The 17,185-nt window shown below is 40.3% G+C and overlaps 1 pseudogene; it reads right to left on the bottom strand.

Moving 5' to 3' along the window:
* Window positions 1-6,902: 6,902 nt before the first annotated feature.
* On the bottom strand, window positions 6,903-16,037 carry LOC112864121 (E3 ubiquitin-protein ligase RNFT1 pseudogene; annotated as a pseudogene).
* Between the last annotated feature and the right edge of the window lie 1,148 nt (window positions 16,038-17,185).

A 17,185-nucleotide genomic window follows, 5' to 3' on the forward strand; every position in this document is an offset into this window, starting at 1 on the left:
CTTCACAGTCAAAGTTTTGGACTCTGTGCTGTTTACTAACTATATGACTTTGATTAATTCTATGCCTCAGTTTCTTCATCTTTAATACTAGGCTAATAATGTTAACTTCCCAATAGGGTTGTTGTGAGGATTAAATGGAACAGAGCAAGGAAAGGAAACAAGTTTCGATGAAAGCTCTAACCATTACACCCATTCAGGGTCTTTCTGTGACTAGCATTACCTATTTATTTGGCAATACATGGGACTGGGATGTGGTCCATGGATGCTTTCAAAGAAGACCGTGGCCTATGTGGCATTTCATAGTTTTCTGGTGAACTGAGTTCAGCCTTCCCTGTCTGGTGAAGCTAACAACTTCATATTCCTCTTTGCTTCAGTCAGAACAGGCCAGTACTCTGAAAATAGTGGTTTTGTTTGTTTGTTTGTTTTTTGTTTTGTTTTTTTTTTTGATTTTGCATTATTCCATCAACCTATAGTGCAAAATCTATAGTACAAAAATCTTTTTTTTTTTTTTTTTTTTTTTTTTTTTTGCATTATTCCATCAACCAAGGAAACACATAATGACAAAAAGCTTCTGAGGATTCAGGAACACTTTTGAGTGAATTTATGTAAGAAACTCCGATACTGCCCAAGACCCCCATGCCAGATTAAATTAGGTTTGAGCTCCATTTCCAGGGCCTATAACAGGCATAGTGCTTCTGCCCCCCACCTTTTTTTTTTTTAATTAAAAAAATTTTTTTTCATTTATTTTTGAGAGATCAAGCACAAGTTGGGGAGGGGGGCAGAGAGAGAGGGAGACACAGAATCCGAAGCAGGCTCCAGGCTCTGAGCTGTCAGCACAGAGCCCAACATGGGGCTCTAACTCACAGACCATGAGACCATGACCTGAGCCAAAGTCGGATGCTCAACTGACTGAGCCACCCAAGTGCCCCAATGCTGCCCCCCCTTTTTTTATTTTTTATTTTTTTGAGAGAGCACGTGTGAACAGGGGAGGGGCAGGTGGGGGGTGGAGAATCCCAAGCAGGTTCCACGCTGTCAGCACAGAGTCCAATGCAGGATTGAACTCATGAACCATGAGATCATGACATGAACTGAAATCAAGAGTTAGACACTTAACTGACTGAGCCACCCAGGTGCCCCTTCTCCTGTTTCCTTTAATTTCCCACTCTTTAATTCCTCATGTGTCCCATTACTTCCACTTTTTATGCTGTTTGCGGTGGTCCAGAAGCTCAGCCCCTTGACCATTTCCCACAAAAACTTTAACCATACACAGAATTTTTTGAATGTGGTAATTGTCTTGAAGATCTGAGAGGTTCCTTTACTCACTACACAGCCTGTGCCATCTTGCAGGCTCTGTCCTCTGTTTTCTGCTCAGGGCCTTTCAAAGCCAGTGCTCCTTCTGGGATCCTTCCCAAACATCATGTGCCCCCCTGGTGAGTAGAGTTTTCCCTCTCCTCCTGACAGCTCTTCTCAGAGCTGTGTGTTCCTACTAGATCAGTCTGCCCAGTTTCCCCAACCTGTCTGACATTCTGTTACTCAGGAAAAACATCTTTGTGTTTGTGTCAAATGGTAGTACAAATGTGTTAGGCATGTTGTTTATACAGTCCACAGACAGGGCTTGCTGTGTTTATGTAGTTACAGTGTCCTTGTACTAATTATGGTGGCCAAGGGGCCCCAGTACTCAACAGACTGGGGACCACTGCCACAAAAATTCCTCTATTAATATTTTATGAAGCTATTATCCATGGATTTATATTTTCATTCTCATCTGCTCTTACCTCTTAACAAAACCTTAAGTTCATCCCACTTAAAAAAACTTGTACATATTTCTACTTATCCTAAGTTTGTCCTCACTTAAATTTTAAGCATGTATTTCCTTTATTATGTTCCAGGCCTCAGTGAACACATTCAGTCTACTTCAATATTTTATAGACATCAATTTTTTTCTACTTCTGGCTTTGACCATTCCGTACTGAATAATGCTGATTTGTCTCCATGTTTTAGCTTCCAGCTCTTATAGCATCAGTGTAGTGTGGGGACTTTATAGACCATATTTCCAGCTGCCCTCATGTCAATACCATTTGCTAATGGTATTGATATTAGAAAGGGGAGGCCACTTTCCATTTTCTCCTCTCTGGATTGCTTAAGAGCAAATGCTGACATATTTTAAAGTAGAGATTTTTCTATAAAAGATTGTTTTGCAGTAAGGCAAACTTAAACATTTTAATACATTCTAATCAGTATGTAAGCATTTTGACCAATTGGACAATCTTAATTTTTGCAATACAACTAGGCACTAGTTAGAACCAGGGTGTAGTACTATTTTTATTTCTTCAGCTTGTTATTACTGAATATTCTTTCAGGATTGTTCCCCTCCCATGGGAAAATACCATACACCCAGCAATTTAGCTCTGGACCAAAGAATGCAGTGACTATTTGTGTGTGCTGAGTTAGCATCTGCAGGGAGTGGGTTTTGGGTTTAAAATTCTAACATTCAAAAAATGCTGAAAATCCACTATGTACATACAAGGTGCCATACCAGAAACATTCCTGATCCTCAGGGGGCTTATAGTTTGGAGTGGAGATGAGACAAGACTAGCAAGTCAGAAAGTAGCCATAATGCAAAACAGAGGAGTGGTAATTTCCTGCGAGGGCTCTGATGGGACCCCTGAGAAGGGGGAGAATACATCCCACTGGAACCAGGGGAGAGTTCATGGGTAGAGTCTTGGCAGTGCATTAAACAGTGGCCAGCAATGAGTCAGGGAGAGAAAATGAGGTAGCAGGCAAGGCATGGATGTGGGAAGGTGGAGGATAGGTATGAGAGCAAATGATTTTGTGAAGAAAAGTACCAAAATTTCAGTCTGCAAGGGTAGGTTGAGTCTGATCAAGAAGGATCTTCAGTATGAGGCTAAGAAAGTTCTGTGACCCCAGATTCTTCCCCAAACCTTGTAGTTCGATTGGGTTCTATTTTTATAACAGCATGTACACTAATGTATCCTGGTTAATCTGTTTTTGTTCCTACTAATTGTATTACTCTGAGTAATTCGAAGTCCTGGTAAGTAATTTATCTTTGTATTGTAGACTTCTAGCAGGACACCTGCTAGACACACATGGAAGGAGCTTAGTAAATGTGACCATGATTTAAGCCCGTCTTTTTAAATTTAATTAATTTATTTTTAATGTTTTTAATTCTTGAGAGAGAGAGGGAGACAGAATCTGAAGCAGGCTCTAGACTCTGAGCTGTCAGCATAGAGCCCAACGCAAGGCTTGACCCTAGCTGAAGTCAGGCGCTTAACTGAGCCACCCAGGCGCCCCTGATTTAAGCCCATTTTCAGTTTTCTTTTGTTGCAGGAATAGCATTATCTGCAAAGACATCTCCTTTTTTCCCTCCCCCCGACACACCACACTTTCATGAAGAAACAGGTTTTGAAAGTTGACTTTTTTCTCTGAAGGTTACTGATTCTCCATTTTCTTAAAAAAATTTTTTTTAATGTTTATCTATTTTTGAGAGAGAGAGTGTGTGAGCAGGGGAGGGAGGGGCAGGGGGAGAGAGACACAGAATCTGAAGCAGGCTCCAGGCTCTGAGCTGTCAGCACAGAGCCCGATGCGGGGCTGGAACTCACAAACCGCGAGATCATGACCTGAGCTGAAGTCAGATGCTTAACCAACTGAGCCACCCAGGCACCCCTGATTCTCGATTTTTTTACTGAATTTGGCAGGATCCATTTTGATGTGAGTTGCAGCTTTAACAGATTGCAAAAGCTGTTGTCAGCTTGGTGATTATATTGTATATTCTCAATTTTGGAGGGCAACAGTGTGTGAAAGATATGGATTCTTAATTGCCTGAGAAAAGGCAGATTACTGACAGCACTGACTCTAGCAGTTTTAAATAGAAGATATATAATAGATATAAACTTTTGATGGTCCCCATTTCTACATAATAAAGTCCAAATTTTTGCATGTGTTTAAGACCCATAGCAATATGCCCAAAGGAACCTCTTGTTCATTGCTGTTCTCTTTCTTGTGCCTATGTTTTGGCCAAAGAGAACCACTTACCCTCCTCAGGCTGTGTCATTTCTTTCAATCTTCCTATCTTTGTGCTGTTCTTTCTGCTGTATATACATTAGTGATTGTAATAGATAACCTTCCAAACCTCAGGGGCTTAATATGATTAAAGTATATTTATTTTTGTTCAGGTAAGAATGGAATACAGTCACTCCTAGAGGGTGGCATTTCTCTACACGTTTTTAGGGACTCCTGTTTCTTCTGTCCTTTGGATCCCCCATGTTCACACCACAACTTCCAAAGTTGTTCTTCTCATCTCCAGCCTAGCCAGCTGGAAGGAAAAAGGCATGAGGGTCATGAGTCAGAGGCCAAACAAGTCAGGCCTGGAAGCAACAGATGTTACTTCTCACATTATATTGGTCAGTACTGACCACAAAACAGGCTAACAGTGTCCCAGGAGAAAAAGAAAATGGTTTTCAATGACTTGCTAACCAGTATCCTCCGCAGTCTTTCTTTCTGGTCACAAATATCTATTCCATTCTTTTATAGAAAATATCCATTTCTCATAGGAGGCACCCAAAGACCTATGAAGTCAGCGAAGTGGCACAAAGTTCAGATATTCCAGTGATGGACATAGTGTCTGGATGGGGCCTCTTGTGTGATCTGAATATAGAGTGGTGAATCAGGAACAGGATAACTCAACAAAACAAAAACAAATGAACCTCTCTTTTGGAAAACAGAAAAACAGAAGACACTCAACAATTTCTAGTTGCTAGTATATATGAAATCCTGAACAAGCATTATGAAAATATCCTGTCTTCATAAGGTGGGGTTGGGGGAAAGTTCCTTGATTAGATCATGGCGTTGCTCTCCTGGTCAACTCCTTTGTCCATGGCCCTGGGTCCATCCTCTGGGAGGGACTTCCATGTCATGTTTTTTATGGCCACACCTGAAGGGGATATTTGGGAGTGTATTCTTGAAGGCTATACAACTTTCACAGCCTGTTTCCTACTTGTGCAAGTGTGAGGTCCTGAGGATTGTTTTAATGCTCAAATAGTCTAAGGCTTTTTCAGGTTGGGATTATATTTATTTGGCAGTACAGTTCACTTAGAAATCTAGAAGGCTTTTGATCTGTTAGCATCTAGTCAGTTCCATGTGCCAGTAAATACATCCAATGATTGCCTAGATGTCATTCTCAAGTCTTATTTCTTTGCTTTCTTGTTCCCGTACCCTTCCTTCTCAATTTAATGGTGGCTACCTTGAGGCCATTAGGTTAAAGGCTAACCATTAATGTAATCTTTGTAATAACACTGGAAAATTTAAATTTATATTGCTAATGTTTAAAAGAGTAATATTAAAATATATCATCCTCAGTAAATTAATATTCACATAGAAAATCTTATTAAAGATAAAATATAACATATAGAACTTTCATTTAAAAATACAATCATCAAAACTAAAAGGCAACCGACAGAATGGGAGAAGATATTTGCAAACGACATATCAGATAAAGGGTTAGTATCCAAAATCTATAAACAACTTATCAAACTCAACACCCAAAAAACAATCCAGTGAAGAAATGGGCAAAAGCCATGAATAGACACTTCTCCAAAGAAGACATCCAGATGGCTAACAGACACATGAAAAAATGCGCAACATCACTCATCATCACGGAAATACAAATCAAAACCCCAATGAGATACCACCTTCCACCTGTCAGAATGGCTAACATTAACACCTGAGGCAACAACAGATGTTGGTGAGAATGCAGAGAAAGAACTACCCTACGACCCACTTATGTTAAGTGAAATTAGACGAATATATGACTTCATATGAGGACTTTAAGAGACAAAACAGATGAACAAAGGGAAGGGAAACAAAATATAAAAACAGGGAGGGGGACAAAACATAAGAGAGTCTTTTTTTAATTTTTTTTTCATAAAAGACTCTTAAATATGGAGAACAAACTGAGGGTTACTGGAGGGGTTGTGGGAGGGAGGATGAGCTAAATGGGTAAGGGGCACTAAGGAATCTACTCCTGAAATCGTTGTTGCACCATATTCTAACTAATTTAGATGTAAATTAAAAAAACATTAAAATGAAATTCTCATTAAAAAAAATCATAAAATACTGTAAATTTTGGGGCACCTGGGTGTCTCGGTTAAGCATCTGACTCTTGATTTCAGCTCAGGTCATGATCTCATGGCTTGTGGGTTCAAGCCCCACGTCAGGCTCTGCACTGGCAGTGTGGAGCCTGCTTGGGATTCTTTCTCTTCCCCTCTCTCTGCCTCTCCCCTGCTCTCTCACACACCCTCTCAAATTAAAAAATATATAAATTTTATGAAAACTTTAAGAATTTTTGAGATTTTGGATAAAGATATATTTTATCATAAAAATATTCCTTATTTTGAAACATTGTTTGAAAAGAATGCCTGAATTCTTCTGAAGCCATTAATTCTTAATTTAGTTATGCAGTTGCTGTTTTTGATAACATTAGTAAGAAAATACATTTATAGTTTTATACTGCAATCACATGTCAAGTAATTAGGATAGAATAAATGTCAATATAGACGTTAGGTTAAACATTACTTACATATTTTTTTTGAAGTTTATTTGAGAGAGTGCATACTAAAATCCTGATGACTTTAGCAATGGTCAGTACAACCAAATGAAATTAATATGTTGTAGTCTTAATAGTTTATAGGACTTAACTATATTTGTTTCTGTCTCTCTTTTTTAAATGTTTATTTTTGAGAGAGAGGGGGAACAGAGGATCTGAAGTGGGATCTGCACTGACAGCAACTCTAATGTGGGGCTCGAACCCATGAACTATGAGATCATGACCTGAACTGAAGTCGGATGCTCAACTGACTGACCCACCCAGGCACCCCTGGACTTACTTATATTTGAAGGTGTGATGAAGTATCCCCATCTTGCCATTTGGTTACATGGTCTGAAATCACAGTTCTGACCAGTGGACATTCTCTTGGTGAAACCATGAGGTAATGTACTCTTGAGAAAATATATGTTGACAGATGGGAAAAATAATCTCAAGAAGTTCTGCTTGACATATTGATCAAATATCATCTGAACAAGTCACTCTATAGCTTGGTCATGTAAAAAGTATTACAAAACCTGTCTGAAAGTCCTCAGATTTCCAAAAAGAATCAAAAATTTTAAAAGGAAGTAAAATAAGCTGGTAATATCCCAAGAATCTAGTTATATTACCAAACTCCCTGTAGCTAATGAGGTAATGAAACCAAACTGATATGGAACAAAATTCATTTATACTGACACAATTCTTCTAAGAATGTATACCACTAATCCTTGGATTTAAAAGGCATCATGAAAGAGGGTACCCAATAAAGTAAGGCATTTTGAGCCAATGAAGAAGACTTTCAGAATGAAGACTATAATTCCAATAATCCAAAGTACTTCCAGAAGCTTGGATGACCCAAAGTAGTATTTACAAAGATTAAGTTGTAATAAAGTGACTGAAAAATGAAAGAGAACAAAAGATTCTGCCAAGAATACCAAGTATACTGAATTTTTGGGCACTTTTTCTTAGAAAAGCCCAATTTACAGTACTTTTGTTGACATACATAAAAGTTGTTAGAAGCCCAGTTCCAAGAGAAATTACATATATTTCTGAAGCTTGGATTTTCAGCACATTCTTTAGACCTGGAGTTTATCTGGATGTGAGAATCTCCAGAATGAAGGCAGGGCCCTTCTGTCCATCTTGTTGCAGGAGCACTTTAGGAGATTGATGCTGCTGCAATGTCCACAGTTCATGGAGGGTGGCATGGTCCTTGAGTATTTTTTCTCTCCTCCACATTCCTTTGCATAGGGATTGTGTTTCCTCTAATGACGATGAGTGGGTAGAAGTCTCACAGGGTGTCAGCGACAATGGGAGACCGTCCTATCTCTATAGTCAGGATTCCTCATCCTCAAACCCAACCACAACTAACTTTGTTAGCCCCAGTGGCAGCAACAAAGCTAGATTTTAATGGGATTTTGTGTTCAGATATATTTTCAAAATTGTCTTTTAAAATTTGGGGCCCAATAGCTTTCATACAGCCTTCCTCGTTAGGCTCCCAAATTGGCTTGCAAATTGGCCAATTTCATAAGCTCTTTTTTTTAAGTTTATTTATTTTGAGGTGGGGAGGGGCAGTGAGAGGGAGAAAGAGAATCCCAAACAGGGTCCATGCTGCCAGCGCAGAGCCTGATGTGGGGCTCAAACTCACAAATTGCAAGATCGTGACCTGAGCCAAAATGAAGAATGGGACACTTAACCGACTGAGCCACCCAGGTGCCTCACTTGAGCTCACTTCTTAAAATACTTTGCCTGACACATGAAAAGATGTTCAACGTCGCTCCTTATCAGGGAAATACAAATCAAAACCACACTCAGATATCACCTCACGCCAGTCAGAGTGGCCAAAATGAACAAATCAGGAGACTAGAGATGCTGGAGAGGATGTGGAGAAACAGGAACCCTCTTGCACTGTTGGTGGGAATGCAAATTGGTGCAACCACTCTGGAAAGCAGTGTGGAGGTTCCTCAGAAAATTAAAAATAGACCTACCCTATGACCCAGCAATAGCACTGCTAGGAATTTACCCAAGGGATACAGGAGTACTGATGCATAGGGGCACCTGTACCCCAATGTTTATAGCAGCACTCTCAACAATAGCCAAATTATGGAAAGAGCCTAAGTGTCCATCAACTGATGAATGGATAAAGAAATTGTGGTTTAGGGGCGCCTGGGTGGCGCAGTCGGTTAAGCGTCCGACTTCAGCCAGGTCACGATCTCACGGTCCGTGAGTTCGAGCCCCGCGTCGGGCTCTGGGCTGATGGCTCAGAGCCTGGAGCCTATTTCCGATTCTGTGTCTCCCTCTCTCTCTGCCCCTCCCCCGTTCATGCTCTGTCCCTCTCTGTCCCAAAAATAAATAAACGTTGAAAAAAAAATTAAAAAAAAAAAAGAAAGAAATTGTGGTTTATATACACAATGGAATACTACGTGGCAATGAGAAAGAATGAAATATGGCCTTTTGTAGCAACGTGGATGGAACTGGAGAGTGTGATGCTAAGTGAAATAAGCCATACAGAGAAAGACAGATACCATATGGTTTCACTCTTATGTGGATCCTGAGAAACTTAACAGAAACCCATGGGGGAGGGGAAGAAAAAAAAAAAAAAAGAGGTTAGAGTGGGAGAGAGCCAAAGCATAGGAGACTGTTAAAAACTGAGAACAAACTGAGGGTTGATGGGGGGTAGGAGGGAGGGGAGGGTGGGTGATGGGTATTGAGGAGGGCACCTTTTGGGATGAGCACTGGGTGTTGTATGGAAACCAATTTGACAATAAATTTCGTATATTGAAAAAAAAGAGCTAATGAGGGAAAAAAAAATACTTTGCCTGAGATACAAAATAAAAGCCCACAATTATTCTCTTGCCAACCACTTCCCCCAGAGTTACAGTGTCAATGGGCATATGTTCTGCCTTCCAAGTTATCCCAGGCAAGTTTACCACATGTTTTGCCCCTGTGTAATTTGGGTGTCCATCTTTACAGCTCTGTCATAGATTCATTTATAAGTCTTGACATCAAATGGTGTAAGTCCTTCAAATTTTTTCTTTTCCAAAGTTGTTTTGACTCTTCTATGTTCTTTGCAGCTCTATATGCCTTTCAGAATAATCTTTTCAGTTGCTACAAAAAAAGCCTGCTGAGATCAGGGGAAGTAAAGGTCCAGGAAGGAGAGTTGGTGAAGCAGGGTGGTCACCAAGCAGTCTTCCTGAAACATTGGCATGGTGGACAAGTCCGAGCTTGAGGGGAATCTGCTGATAGGGTCCACAAAGGAGAACTCCACTCCCATGGAGGTCTGTGGAAGGCTGTGATCTGGTCCTCGTGGTTGCTTCTGTGAGTTTGCAGTTGGGTATCTGGTTATGGGTTGCTGTGGGTCAGCAGGACAGGCAGATGGGAAGAACAGCTGGATCTGGAGGCAGAGGAAGGTGTAGAGTGGGGAAGAACAAGCACAGACTGACACTTGCTTCTCTGCATCTTACTCTACTCACCTGTAACCATGATGACCTTCAGAGCATAAGGGCTGACTCCTTCGTTTCATTTTCCAAATCATGTGCAAGTTTCTAACCCAGAACCAAGTAGGGAAGATGAAAAAATGTAGTTCCAACTTAGCCTGAGACAAAATAAAACTTCTTTGACTGCTCTTTCTGTGTCACCATCTTCATCCACCCAGCCACCAGCTCCTGTTGATTCTACATTGTTATTTCTGCATTATAAACCATTCCCTTCTTCTTTAGTTCAATCCCTCATACATCTTAAGTCTGGATTACTGTAATAACCTCCTAACTTGCAGTTACATTAAATGTGGTCATGTAGGTTGTGTATTGCACAACTTTGAGTGCCATTCATAGACCACATTTGATGGTCCTCCCTCTAGTTGTGCAGGGTACATCAGGCAGAACCGTACATAGTTCCATCTCAGGTCTAGCCTCACTTCGTCCCTTTAGCAGTATGGGTCATCCTTTTAAAAGGCAAAATGGACTCTAGCATTCTCCTGCTTAAAATTGTTGTCCTCACATGACCTTCAAGGTGAAATTCAAATTCCTTAGCATAGCATACAATCCATTCATGATTAGCAGATGAGCCTAGGCTCTGGAATCAGAATTTCTAAGTTGGAATTTTATTTTAGCCACTTCTACAATATATGACCTTGGGCAAGTTACTTAATTTAAAATTTTAACTTTAATTTTTCTGTTTCTTTAACTGTGAAATGGGGGGAGGAAGGTAAGAATAGCCTTTCATCATCAACTTTTGTCAGCATTCATTGAGATGTAAAGATGTAATGTTCCTTCTGTAGTGCTCTCACCATTGACTGTGCCCACCCCAACTCTATGCTTCATCTGAACTGAACTGTACTACTGGTTCTCCTCGTTGTGACCCATCTGCCTCTGTGCCTTTACACTTGCCTGAATCACCCTAGCTAGAACCTGCTCATTGTCCAGGACTCAGTGACTCATCACTTCCTCCTAGAAGCCTTCTCTGATTCCCTCAGCCTCAGTGTGACTGTTTCCTTGGGCTCAGTGTCAGTACTTGATTATACCACAGTGGATTCTCTTTTTCTGTCTCCCCCACTATAAACTGTACACTGTCTACCCTGCTAGACCATAAACTCTAGACCATGTTTTCCTTGAGGGTAAGAACTGTTTTACTTATCTTTGTACCTTAGCTCCTAATGTAGCAGAGACTAAGTTTTTAAGAATGTTAGCAGCTTCTCAAAATGTTTATTGAATTAATGGTGAATGATGAGGGCTCTAACAGGTATTGTTATACTTTATGGAGAAGCATAAAGATGATGAAGGGAATATTTTGGGACAATTCATACTAGCACGAATTTTAGAATTCTGAAATTTATTGATTTGGTAGATTTAAAAGTATGTTACTGTTAAGAAGGGAATTAAACAGAATGAAGATTTTTTTCTTTTTTTTTTCTGAGAGAGAATGAGAGAGCACACATGCGAGTAGGGCAGGGGCAGAAGGAGAGGGAGAGAGAATCTTAGGCTGCACGCCCAGCTCAGAGCCAGACAGAGGACTCCATCTCATGACCATGAGATCATGACCTGAGAAGAGATCAATTAACTGACTGATCTACCCAGGTGCTCCCAAAATGGAACATTTTTTAACAGAAAGAATGACTAAGCACATTTTTTTGTTAAGGAATTGTTTACTACCATTTGCTCAATATCCATTACTTTAAGACCTCTTACAAAGATATTATTGAAACCCACAACTATATGGTCAATTAATCTTTAAAAAAATTTTTTTTTAATGTTTATTTTTGACAGACAAAGTGTGAGTGGGGGAGGGGCACAGAGAGAGGGAGACACAGAATCAGAAGCAGGCTCCAGGCTCTGAGTTGTCAGCACAGAGCCTGATGCAGGGCTCAAACCCACGAACTGTGAGATCATGACCTGAGCTGAAGTCGGATGCTAAACCAACTGAGCCACCCAGGCACCCCGGTCAATTAATTTTTGACAAAGCAAGAATAATATCTAGTGGGAAAAAGATAGTCTCTTCAACAAATGATATTGGGAAAACTGGACAGTAAAATGCAAAAGAATGAAACTGGACCACTTTCTTATACCATACACAAAAATAAATTCAAAGTGGATGAAAGACCTAAATGTGAGACCTAAAACCATAAAAAAAATCCTAGAGAAGGACACAAGCAGTAACTTCTCTGACACTGACCATAGCAATTTCTTTCTAGATATGTCTCTCTTTTTTTTAATGTTTATTTATTTTGAGAGAGAGGGAAAGAACACAAGTGGGGGAGGGGCAGAGAGAGACACAATCTAAAGCAGGCTCCAGGGTCTGAGCTGTCAGTGCAGAGCCTGAGGTGGGGATCGAACTCATAAACTGTGAGATCATGACCTGAGCTGAAGTCAGACGCTTAACCAACTGAGCCACCCAGGCGCCCCTCTAGATATGTCTCTTGAGGAAAGGGAAAAAAAGCAAAAATAAACTATTGGGACTTCATAAAAATGAAAAGATTTTGCACAGTGAAGGAAACAATCAACAAAACTAAAAGGCAACCTATAGAATGGGAGAAGATATTTGCAAATGACCTATCTGATAAAGTGTTAGTATCCAAAAAATATAAAGAACTTTTAAAACTCAACACCCCAAAACAAATAATCCAATTAAAATATAGGCAGGGGGCGCCTGGGTGGCTCAGTCGGTTAAGCGTCTGACTTTGGCTCAGGTCACGATCTCGCGGTCCATGAGTTCGAGCCCCGCATCGGGCTCTGGGCTGATGGCTCAGAGCCTGGAACCTGCTTCCCATTCTGTGTCTCCCTCTCTCTCTGCCCCGCCCCATTCATGCTCTCTCTCTGTCTCAAAAATAAATGTTAAAAAAAAGAAAAATTAAAAAAATATATAGGCAGAAGACACGAATAGACACTTTTCCAAAGAAGACCTCCAGCTGGCCAACAGACACATGAAGAGATGCTCAACATCACTGATCATCTGGGAAATATAAATGAAAACTACAATGAGATATTCCCTCAAATCTGTCAGAATGGCTAAAAATCAACAACACAAACAAAAGGTGTTGGTGAGAATGTGGAACCTTCTCATACTGTTGGTGGGAATGCAAACTGGTGTAGCCATTGTGGAAAACCATATGATGTTTCCTCAAAAAGTTAAAAATAGATCTACCCTATGATCCAACAATCACACTTCTGGGTATTTACTCAATACAAAATCACTAATTCAAAGGGATGCACCCTGATGTTTATAGCAGCATTATCTGCAACAGCCAAATTATGGAAACAGCCCAACTGTCCATTGATTGATGAATGGATAAAGAAGGTGTGGTACATTTATACAGTAGAATATTACCCAGCCATCAAAAAGAATGAAATCTTGCCATTTGCAACAACATGGATGGAACTAGACAGCATTATACTAAGTGAAAGAAGTCAGAGAAAGGCAAATACTATATGATTTCACTTATGTGGAATATAAGAAACAAAATAAATGAGCAAAGAGGAAAAAAGGGAGAGGCAAACCGAGAAACAGACTCAACTATAGAGAACAAACTGATGGTGACCAAAGGGGAGGTGGATGGGGGGGATGGGTGAAATAGGTGATGGGGCTTAGGAGTACACTTGTGATGAGCACTGAGTGTTGTATGGAAGTGTCGAATTACTGTATTGTACACCTGAAACTAATATTCCCCTTTATGTTAACTAACTGGAATTTAACTTAAAAATATCGAATAATGCATTAAAAGTTTTAAAGTTCTTTAAAGAATGTTTTGTTTACCAGTGCTTAACTGTATTACCTAAAAACATAAAGTAGCTATCCTTGGCAGATTGTGGATCAAAATACTGGGAACTGTTTATTTTAAAATGTCTGTATCAGTTCAATCATTTAACCGTGCACCTTGCCTCAGTCAGCAGTTTATACCTGATATTTCTGATGGCAATCTTTTAATAAAGAGAACAAGTAATTACCCTGAATTTTTCTTCAAAATTTTAAAGTTCTGTGTACTGAATATGCTCAAAATAAAGCACATCTGTTAAGGATTTTTTTTTTTTTTGATAAAAAAGTGAAGGGCAAGGGGGCATTAACTGGACAAGACTCTGGGTCTCTCCCAGACATGTCATTAGATCTGGTAATAAAGTGATTATTGTGTTTGAATGCAGGTCTGTCATTTCCTGCCCTCACCCCCTCGAGATGATGTCAGCAGTTGTTTAAAGAAATTTAACTGTCTCTCTTGTACTTGGAATTAAAATGAAACATGAACTATTTTCTCCTTAAAAAAAAAAAGAAAAAAATTTCAGATTTCTGGATTAATAATTATGACGTGTCTTAAAGTTTGAAATAAAAATGTCAGTGCATAGACTAAATATCAGAGGATATTAAATCCAAGCACTTCTGTGGGCTATAGATATTGACCTTTTCCAAAAGCCTGTCCCTTCTTCAAATAAGTTCTTGCTTTGATATGAGGAAAAGTTTTAATAAATATGGAAATGATCATTCTCAACCTCAGTATCATGCTGTGTTAGGCTTATGATTCTAACTGCTATGTGACGCATCACAATTATAAGATTAAGAAGAGTGACTTGCTTAAATGTTTTTGCATCTTACAAATGAATAAGAATATGAAAATCTCACCAAAGAAATGAGCAGAGGGCATACCAAAGGAGTCCGAAAAGAAAAAAATAAAAATGTCCAATGGAAAGATTTTAGCCGTCCTAGTAACAAAATGCAAACGAGCACAATAATGAGATACCATCTTAACCTATCACAACAGCAAGGGGAGTGAAGAAGTGTGCACTTTCATCCATTGCTGTTGGGAGTGTAAATCTATAGTCTTCTCTGCAGTTTGATAGTATGTGTGAAAGATTTTAAAGATGCTTTTAGCTTTGACTTGGGAATCCCACTTCTAGGAATTTGTTCTAAGAAAATAATTGGACAAATGCAGAAAGGTAAAAATTTAAGCATAGTTATCACAGCCTTGTTTTTGAAATGGCACTGAGTAGGTAACCTGCTTTTGCCTGGCTTCTGTGTTGGGGGACAGCCACTTCTGGAATACTTCCAGCCCTCTCCCACCTCAGAACCCTCCCCAGGGGAAAAGGAGCAGCTTGTTTGGTTGTGGTCAGGGCTCTACTCCCACTGTTTTCACACTTTGCATCATTCTACCTGCAGAGCATGTGCCCTCACTGGCTTCCTGCCAAGTGCAGCTTTTATGGGGAAGGCCTCCTGACTGTGGGGAAGCCTGCGGTTTTCCAGCTCTACCTGTGTCTGTCTAGGAAACTGTTTAACTCCAGATACCCTGTTAGGAGTCTCATTGGGCTGCACACCTGATCTGTGTCCTCCATCCAACTTTTATAAAAAATAAGGGTCTGACTCCTCTCTACTGGTCAGTTGGTATTGAACCAGGGCTTCCTGACACTCTCAAGAAATAACAAAATAGAATTTGGATACCCTGAAACATGGGATTGATTAAAAGGATATGGCTGTAAAATTGGATATGATGCAATTTAAAATGATTCTGTTAAGGTATATATTGATAAATGAAAAGAAGATCCTAATATATCCTTTTTGCATATGAGCACACTTACTGTATATGTATGTAGTCGGCTCTTTCCCCTTTCTCTTTCTGCATCTATATTTTCTAAAGCTTCTTTAACTACATAAAGATAGGTTGTTTTTTTGCCTCTGTATAGGCTGTAGTTACGGCTGTGTTTACTATGTCTGTGGTGGCTGGAGTGTCCTTTCCCTTATTTTTTTGTTTCACAGGCAGTTTCCCTGATGGGGTGAGCAGGGTCTTGGGCACAGGCAGGAAATGTGGAATTAGGGGGGCTTTTCCCAGCTGGACACCTTCATTATATAACTTCTCCTAGGATATCTGGCCCCTCGTGATGTGGCTACTGACTTCATCCTCTCTACAGAGCCTTACCTGGTCGGAAAGGAGCTCACCCTTGGGCCCATATGAGGTAATTGTCATCTTGTTCCTCTACTGCCCTATTCAGTCTCCTGCTCAGGAAGTTGGAGCTGCTGTCTGAGGACCAGTGCCTCAGTCATTCTCATGCTATTGAGGGCTGGGAGAATTTTCCCACTCAATAGAATTAAACTGTAGATGGTAGTTAGTCCAAGGTGAGCTGATGCAGTTACCTCTAATTCATGGAGATGCCAAAAGCATCATTATTTGCAATGGCTCCTGGGAAATGGAATTTTCCAAATAAGTGAAGTTTCTAGATAGCAATACTACTTTAAGAGCCTATGCTACTTTTCTTGGGGCGCCTGGGTGGCGCAGTCGGTTGAGCGTCCGACTTCAGCCAGGTCACGATCTCGTGGTCCGCGAGTTCGAGCCCCGCGTCGGGCTCTGGCCTGATGGCTCAGAGCCTGGGGCCTGTTTCCGATTCTGTGTCTCCCTCTCTCTCTACCCCTCCCCCGTTCATGCTCTGTCTCTCTCTGTCCCAAAAATAAATAAACGTTGAAAAAAAAAAAAAAAGAGCCTATACTACTTTTCTTAATCTTTTTTTTTTTTTTTAAGTTTATCCTAAGAGAAAGGGAGGGAGAGAGAGAGCATGTAGGGGAGAGGCAGAGAGAGAGAGAGAGAGAGAATCCCAAGCACACTCCACACTGTCAGCACAGAGCTGACGCAGGGCTCAAACCCACAAAGCATGAGATCATAACCTGAGCCGAAACCAAGAGTCAGATGCTTAACTGACTGAGCTACCCAGGCACCCCTCTTAATCATTTTTAATGGAAATCTTACTGAAGGGGTTTCAATTTATTTTCATAAACATTCAATATTTTCTTGATGACTCAGTCTCATCCTTTTAAAAAAACGTATTTTATTGTGCCTTAGAATGGTGATATTCTCTGACTACACTACACCAGTGCAGTTCTGAAGAGCAGCTCCTGGTTGTACCTTCACAGTCACAGGTTTTTTAGATGGTCGGCCTACGGCCCCTGCCAAAAAGTGTTCCATGCAATCATCTGCGTGCTCTGGTTGGAACCTTGCTTTGTTGAATTAGCCAAAGATTGGGAAAGGCCTGATTAGCATTAAGATTTAGCATCTTGTAACAGACGCATTTGTGCTGCTGTGAGGCCATTTTCATTTGGTTCTGGGTTTGCTATTGGGTTTCA

This window comes from Puma concolor, chromosome C1, assembly GCF_028749965.1.
Source record: "Puma concolor isolate L17-30 chromosome C1, mPumCon1.1.hap2, whole genome shotgun sequence".
NCBI lineage: Eukaryota > Metazoa > Chordata > Mammalia > Carnivora > Felidae > Puma > Puma concolor.